Genomic DNA, 9,115 nt, shown 5'->3' on the forward strand with positions numbered 1-9,115 from the left:
CAGACTAAGGCAATGGTAACCCCCGACACATTGCAGCGGTCCCTCATACCAGCACTCTTGTAGGGTTCATTCCCAGGCTATAAATAAAGACTCTCAAATGCACTGGTCAATGGGAATTCTTACCCTCATAAAGAAGGCCTAGAACTGCAAGTCCTTCTCAGTAAAGAGTCTGTGGCACTGCCACTGTGGCATTTGTCTTGCTGGATTGCATTACACTGCTGACTATCACCAACTGGAAAAAGAAGAGAGCAGATGAGAGAAGAGACAACCAGATTAATGCTTCCTACCAAAGAACATCTCTGTATTTGTACAGTCATATTTCCAAGTGGATGACAGAAGCTGACAGTGGATCAGTTGCTAGATTTGCTGGCTAACATACAAGAGAGGGTTTAGACCAAATGTGCTGGCACCTTTTCAGCTTTCCAGAGGTGTTTCAGCTCACTGCAAAGCTTTCTGCAGGGTGTGGTTTGTACATTATATTCCTAAAAGGATATTTATTATCCTTAAACTGAATCCTTGTCTAGAGCAGTAAAATGCAAGAGTAATGTTTATACATAATGTTCATGTTCTCTAAACATTACAAAAGAGAAAAGTTCCACATTTCTTTGGTTCTGGCAATCTGTTGACTAAGAATATTATCTCAAAGTTCAGCTACAGTGTATATCCTGGAGATCAAGCAAATATCACTTTTTTTTAAGGGGGAAATTGGATGTGATATTTATACTTTCTGTTTTATGCTGAAATAACAGCAGAATAGGAGCTGCAGCTATAATGCAAACGCAATTTAACTACACCTTTCACTTCATTGTTTGCTGCTGACAGGAAATATTTGCGCTAATCTGTAATTGCAATCCTGAATGCACTGGACTTCCTGCTGTTTTCCACATCAATTACTAGGCTAGGAAATTTTAGGCATGTTTCCAAAGACACAAATCTAATTCTGAAGTGATGGAAAGAACAGCACTCTACTGAACACTACAATGAAACCAGTTACTTCAAGGGAAATGAAAGGGAAAGCAAAATGAAGAAGGAAACAGAATTAAGATTGTTTTGCCTTGATATACCTGAAACAGAGTTCTGCATACAGACAACAGAATTCTTTTTTTTCATTTCTGTGTCTGTCTGGGTTGAGAATATAACAAACAAGAATAGCTGGAAGAACACCAAAACCCCCCACGCCACCCCTTGCCTTTCCTATCTGCCACATATATGAGAAAGAAACAAGTCTTTTAACAATGAACCAAATGTACTGCACTACACTGTTAAATTCCACAGCCTTGAAGGACCTGATAATAATCCTTTATTTTTATTTTTTAAATGTACTTTTTTTTGTCTGTAAAATAAAACAAATAGACTTTTCATCATCACGTCAGACAACATTTAGGCCATAATCAAATGGAAACTAACTACACAGTAAACACTAAAATGATTCAAACTTGCAAGTGTCTGGCTACTAAAGCCTGAAATGTTTAACATACTTTTAGATAATTAGAGTACATTCTCCCTGTAAGCAGCCAATAAATCAACAAAATTAACCAGCTTTTTGTTCTTCAGAACAGCACAAGCAAAAGAAGACATTCTCAAATAACTTATTATCTAAGATAAATTATTTTCCAAAATTGAGACTAAAATTACTGATTAAAATGCTTTCAAAGCTTGGCACTGCAGACGTGTTTTGTCTCTAATATCATACGTAACTTCTACTGGGTTCAGAGAAAATAATGCTTAGGTAAGAATAGGTGGGTTATAGGAATGGACCAAGAAAAGGGTAATGTGGTCAGTGGTCATGCTTGTCAGAGTCTCAGCAAGTGTGTAAATTGTAAATAAACACATGCTTCTATCCTGCATAGATCCTCATTAACCAGCCCTTCAGTGTCACGTCTTTTCTTTCACTTTTGATTCTGATTTTGCATTTATGGCATCATGACACAGTAGCCGATTGTAAGCTGTCTGGGACAGGTGAGACTGGAACGGATAGAGAGGCCTTTTCTTCTAATATCAGGGAATCAGACTGGTCTTTGTGTATTTGGCACCAGGCCTGTTACCAACATAGAGACCACAGTTTGCGCTTGATGACAGCGCACACAAAGTAACAATATATGCCTCTCTTTCTTTTTGTCTCTCACCTTCTCTGACTTCAGTTCTCTGGGGGCACCAGTCATCCTGTTTCCTACCAAAGTTCAATGGCCATGTGACTTCTTTAAGCCAGTACACTCTGAAGGCTATAGGAGTGCAAACTGAAAATCTGAAAAGCGGAAGTGCACTGGGGAGTGGGCTGGGTAATACAGGAAGTGGGACAATTTTGAGTATCTGTACAGCAAAACAAAGCACTCATCCTGTTCTCTGTCAGCAGTGCTGACGAACAAACTCAATATAACTGCTGAGTCTACCACATCTGGGTCGTCTTGTGTCTTAATTGCAACACTGGACGGAAGGAAGACTCATTGGCTGAAACAAAGAGAACACAAAATTCCTTTTGCACAGCAGTGATTTTTACTTTTTGTCACAAAGGGAAATAAATAATAACTAACAATAACATGAATTAACATTATTAATTAACAATCAGCCTGTATTCAGTTTAGGTGTTCCAGTTCCAGAGCCTTGGTATTTTGTATGCTGGTTCATGGTTACTGAGACACTTAAATAGAGCTAAGCCATCATTAACAAAATAATTGCGTCTGTGCTTTACCTGCTATGACAAGTCACTGACAGATAGTAGCACAAGTCTGTATTTTGACATCTATAAAATCCAGAGCATTTGTTGGATTGATAGTAGGAAATACTGTACACACAACTGTTTTTTTTTTAGCAAATAGGTTGAGATTTATTGAGGTTGAGCATGTGGTACACATGTTGTTCAGACATATATTATAAAAAACATCAATTACAGTTTTATTGAATCAATATCCACCTAATCTGTGTATGTGCAAATCCGTGGCTTGCAACTACATCAAAATGTGTGCTTTAAAAGACAACAGATCAGAAATATTGCAAGTTTACACATACACATACAAACACACGCATTAACTTACTCAATATTGCATTTGATTTAGTTTATTGTGGATTGTATATGCATGTAAAATGTAGGTTTGCCTTGAAAAAATGTTTCCAAATGCAAAAAAGTAATCGAATTAGTCAGTGGCAGCTATACGTTTTTAGGTTAAACTGACAAGTACAATGGAAGCTTTAGTCAATGTAATATTAAGTCAGGTTTTACTCAAATCAGTCACTTTCACTACCTTTCTGATTTCATAGAGGTTAACGGTCAACCACTAGAATGTGAATTATTTACAAAAGCATCATAGCCAGTAAATAACCAAGGCAACTATTCAGTGGACTCTTTGAGTTTTGTTAACCCTTACGTAGAATGGGACACAACCTAACTTAGATGTGCACATGTTGATTGGATTGCGAGAATAACATGCAAGGAGGGGTTACAAGCAAATGTGACAGCTCATTTTGCTTTATAAGGACTAGGGCTATTGATATGTTTATTGACAGTGAGATAGACCACTAGGTTTGTAGGCCTCACTTCAATAGGCCTCACTGATAGGGTTAACACACAGTAGTGCACTAAGTCTCTTCAGAACCTCTGTCTGACCACAAAGTGTCAAAATGATGTGAAACAGGTGAGTTGTATCTGAATCATAAACCACGGTGTCATTGGATTTACAGTGGATTTGTAAAACAACTTTAGGGCTAAATCCAGATGATGCAGCTACCAGACACCAGAACACATGACTTAATCCTCAACTGTCGATGCAGCAATCAAATAATTATTGCTAATGATACAAGAAAATGTGAATTTTTTATGTTTTGCTGGGTTGTAAAAGAACATCATAGTTTGGGATAAATGACTGACAGACCTTTGCAACCACTGTCTTATCCCAAGGTCTGTTACATAATAACACTAATTACATGTTAGGAGTTATACTTGTGACGTGACGTGATGTGTTAGTTGCGTAAAACAAAGCATACGTTTACAGCATGCTACTTCCATGTCTCCTGGTAAATAATATTGTGTTGAGTTATGAATTTGGCATGTTTCAGGGGAAAATCAACATGCACAAACACAAAAAAACAAAAACAAAATCCTGTTTATGAAGGTTCCTTAATGTTTTGTCTTTTGGAGGAAAGACCCCATAAATAGTGTTTAATAAAGAGGAATAGTTGTAAACAATTCTTCAAATCGAAGACAAGTTCTAACACTGCCTCTCCTTCTGTCTGCTTCACAAACACACAAAATAAACATCACACGTGTCGTGTTTAGAGTGCATCGGGTTCAGTCTTCCCTGGGATAGGTGTGTATAAAGAAACTAAGGAGTGGTATCTTAACTGGTTGACTGTCACATGCCAAGCGACAGTCGTGGAATAGACAAGTGAAAATGTATAGACAGAGATGAAAAAAGTTTACTGTGTACAAAGGTCAGAATACACAGACACATGTGATGGATGGATCCCAGGCAGTAAAAGAGTGAGGAGGTCGTGGAAGAGCATTTACTCTGAATCCAATGTTTAGTTTGTGATTAGTGTTGCAAAAGTTGGGCAAATTACTATGTTTCTATATATATATATATATATAATGAGAACTATAATGAAAAACAAAAAACCACGACAAAAGTCATGGCGTAAGATCAACATGTGTTTAAGGACGTCACAAGAGAGAAGGAACTATTGCAGAGAGAGAGTAAAGGGGTAAACAGAGAGGGAGAATTACTGGCTGTAGGAGGAGTGTCAGGTTGCTGCTGATGAGAAATACATAATACGAAATACGTGTGAAACGAGGGATATGATGAAATGATGACATTTGTTCATTCTTCATTTGAGCTCTGCATATAGTTACACACACACACACCTTCCCACAGCAGGGGAGGACCACAGCTGCTTTCATATAAACCAATTTTTGGAACAGCAAAACTTTTGAACACCTGTGAATCAAAAGATTCCACACACTGTCCTCTTACATTCAGAGAAATGTTTAAGTATAGACTGGTACTCAAGTTATTAAGTTACCAGATTAAGGTAAAGACCTATATCTTAAATATAGATGGATCAATCTGTAGGGAATTGGTAAGATTTTACTGATACCAAGGAAATTGTTGATTCTGCTTATCGGTGCAATCCTTCATCGATTCCCTTTTTGATTCCAGTTTTTTCCAGTTTTGATTCAGTTTTCTAAAATAGGAATTCTTGAGAGTCATGTGTGCAAAAGCTCCACTGTTTTATTTAGAACTGGTTCTTTGTACAGTATTTGTTTTCATGACTTTTTCTTGGTCAAAGAAAAAACAGCTGAGCCTGCCTGCAAGGCGCTAATGTTATTATAACATAGGATATTCTCTCTTGGTAATGGAGATAATGGACGTGCTGCTTAGTAGGGAAGCTGTGGCACTTGTATAGGGTGTTAAATACATGGCATTCCTCGAATTTGAGCCCATGTTGCAGAGAAAGATGTTTCAGCATATGGCTTTTTTCCCCCACCCTTACTTGAAAAGATCATTTTACAGATAATACAACTAGCAATGTTGTCATATTCCTATGTGGTATGAAACCACGCTTTGGACCGTTTCCTTCTCTCTGCCATGACTCCAGCTGGTTTCCAGCTGCATAAATGGTTATGAAATGAACTGAAAAAGCTTGGGGGCAAAAGATTACAATTGATCGGACAATTCGGAACCGGTTCTCAACTTGAACGAGTTATCTATTTTCCAACCGCGTCAATCAGGCCAAATTACAGACTGACATCACTAATTGGATTATATGGAACAAGACCAAACAGGTCAGACTGCAGACTGACATCATTCACTGAATCAAACAGTACACATAATCACATCAGAGCAAAAAAGCCTGAAACAATATGTGACCATGATACAGAATTAGTATGTTTAAAAATGTCAAAATAAAGAAAAGCTACCAAACCAAGATATAAATTATGTGTAAGCTCAAAAATGGTTGGATCTTAAAAAGCTCTATAACCTGTCCATAGACAAGGAAAATGAGGATATGACATTAGAGGAAAAAAATAAAGAAAAATATCAATCAAGTGAAGAGGACAGTGTGTGGGAGTCCATATTGTTCCATATAAATCCATTTTAAAAACCAAAAACTGTCCAAACAATAAACATTGTGGACTTCTATTCTAAAATTCAAAAACATGTTGCTACTTGTCCAAAAGGTTTCTTCAGTGAGTGGTGGTGAATTCCCAGCATTTAACCTGTGTGAGTTATTCACACCATGACAACCCACAAGAGTCAATGAGGTCACATGGTCAATGTGAGTCATTTGCATTAAACTGTTGGGGATGAAGGTGCTTTTAAACCCTCACTTAGTAAGGGGCTGTGCTGGTGTGGGCAAGTCCCCACAGAGTAGAAGACGAAATATAACCAGGGCGTCCAATTGGATTAATAAACACTCAGACATAGCAGGTTTATAGTCTTTTGAGGTGAAATTGTACAGCTCTGGAAAGTTATTTTCATTCAGAAATGATTAACAAGGTGAATGTAAAGAAGGTAAATGGTAAATTAGCATAATGCTACAAGATAACCACAAATTTGGCTTTATACATATTACTACTCCACTGGAGTTGCCAGATCAGGTTACATTGTACAGCAGCATATGAGATAGGATCAACTGAACACCCCCCTATCCTTCCACTGGTCTCAATAAACTGAATGAGAAAACATTCATTCAAAACATGGAATATATTTCTCATTCAGGTCTCTATATCTAAGAACTGCTGAGATAAAGCTATAGTAAAGTATCTTTACATCTAATTTCATTTGCCTTGTTGTTGAGTATATAGTATATAGAAACAATGCTACATACTAACGCATTCGTATCTTAAGCTAATGTTCAATGCCCATTACTAGATGGACCTTTAAAATACATACAAGAAAAGGGCTGCACGATCGATATGGTAAAAAAGTCATATTGCAATTATTTTGACAGATATTATGATTAGTGGGAATTTTCATTTTCACTGAAATACATTTTGTAGACCAGGAAATCTCTTCAGCGCTGCAGTACTTCATCATAATATTGTTTTGTCACACATTTTACCTTTAACAAAAAATTGCAGCTTCTGCAATTTGGAAACTGCACCTGGCCATATTGCCATTTTGATTAATTATGCAGCTATAACAGAAAATAGCTCAGAAACTTAACTCGGGAATCAACTTCTAAACATTTTTTGTTTAATACTTTCGTACTTCCCCCTAACCTTTCTCCAGAACAGAGATGTTCTGTTCTTGCACAGATATAATGTGGACATGGATGACCTGAAATAATAGTAAAAATTCAATTCAATAGTCAAGTTTATACTGTTGTTTAAAACACATAAAATCTATAATTGTTTAATATCTATTTCACATCTATTCCACCATATATAATATAATAATAATATAATTTAGCTTTAAGCAACAACTACAATTTACCTTTTTAATGCTCAATATCTATACTATTTAAACGTCCTAACTAACAAAGTCAACTGCCCTCAGATGAACTGCAGACTGTATTTTATTTCATCTTTAGGATGAGCGCCAGTCCAATGATATGTTGGACAACATCGCTCCCTGGTGAACGTCCATGTGAACTGGATCCGTTTTAGTTTATGTTAGTTTTATACATGACCGTCTATGCTTTGGTATGAATAATTGTTTTCTGTAATTGTGTTATCACTGAACACGAGAAAATTTAACTGTAAACATAAAAATATTCTACATAGAGAACAAGGTAAATTAAACTATTTAAGTACATGCATGAGGTACTTTTACATTACTTATTACCTGCTTTATTTAGCTACTAGTAGCTACTAAACTATGTTTCAGAAGGAAATGCTATTTCTTATTCCACAATTTCTGTACAGATAAAAAAAAACATGCAAAACATAAAACACTGTAATTTAAGAAAAATCACCAAACGATTAAAACACCTTTGTGAGACTTCAATATGATATTTTGCCCCCTGATATACTGCAATCTAATGCAACACTAACACAAGAGACAAAACTTCAACAATTCACAATAGCAGTGAAATAATTAAAAGCAAAAATCTCTAATTGTTAAGATTTGTGTGTATTTTTACTTTAAAACACCTGGTGCACTTAAATTAAATGCTGCTTATGATACATACCATAACGTATACTGACAATGGTATACACTAAGTTAATGTAAACAGTGAAAATACTTTTTCTCTTCACATTCATCTTTAATCCTCAACCTTGGCTCGGGTAAGTTTTGCGGCTGACGCTAGTATGGACTTTAAACTAGGTACAGCTTTTAGTCATCTTTTCTATGCTTTGAATGTGGAATTTTACATGTTATAAAATACTTTTCCTTCGTTGTATACGTTTTTGTTTTAGTACATATACATTAGGTTAGCTGATTATCAACCATACTTCAATCAGTTGAGCTAATAAGCAATGCTCCATGTTTTACCGTGTTTGGAAGCGGTAGCATAAAAACGGGAAAAAGATAGTTTCACATTTGCTGCCGAAACCGGGAGGTCGAACCAGGGACCTTTAGAAGATCTTCAGTCTAACGCTGCTCCCAACTGAGCTATTTCGGCGCACACATACAGCAGATACATGAAAATCTTTTTGTAATAATTAATAATAAGGTATTTTGGAGAGTATACCTGCAAAGTTGTATGTAAAAACGTTTTATATAACGTTAAAGTACGCTTTCTACTGAGGCTAGCTAACGTTAGCTGTACAGCACTGTTGACCTGAATAAGGTGGAGAGAAACCCGAGGAGAAACCGAAAGAAGTTTAAACAGGACCCTGATTTTGGAAGCAAACATAAAGATATTAGCAACCAAGTAAGAGGAGAACAGTGAAGTAATAAAAGTACAATCTCCTATATTTCATCGTGTACAGCAAAATGTTACAGTTGTTCTAGCTGACGTTTGAACACAAGATGGCGCCATTGTTGACCATAAAACAACATTTCTGTCTGACACTGCTTGATACTGTTCACTGTGGACCTCTGTCCTCGGATAATGTATTTCTTTTTTAATTTATTAATTTATTTTATATATGTCGTTTTCCTTCAGTCTCATGTCCTGTTCCTACCTTACTATATGTCTAGTTGTGATGCACATCAGTTTAAGCCTCTATCTC

The 9,115-nt window shown here is 36.4% G+C and overlaps 1 non-coding gene across 1 annotated transcript; it reads right to left on the bottom strand.

Moving 5' to 3' along the window:
* Nucleotides 1-8,484: 8,484 nt before the first annotated feature.
* Nucleotides 8,485-8,562, bottom strand: trnaf-gaa. Its single transcript is given in 2 exon segments — nt 8,485-8,521; nt 8,525-8,562. It is a non-coding gene; the product is annotated as a tRNA-Phe (tRNA).
* Nucleotides 8,563-9,115: the final 553 nt, after the last annotated feature.

The sequence above is a fragment of the Morone saxatilis genome, unplaced genomic scaffold, assembly GCF_004916995.1.
Source record: "Morone saxatilis isolate NCDOM2014 unplaced genomic scaffold, NCSU_SB_2.0 Contig18, whole genome shotgun sequence".
Classification (NCBI taxonomy): domain Eukaryota; kingdom Metazoa; phylum Chordata; class Actinopteri; family Moronidae; genus Morone; species Morone saxatilis.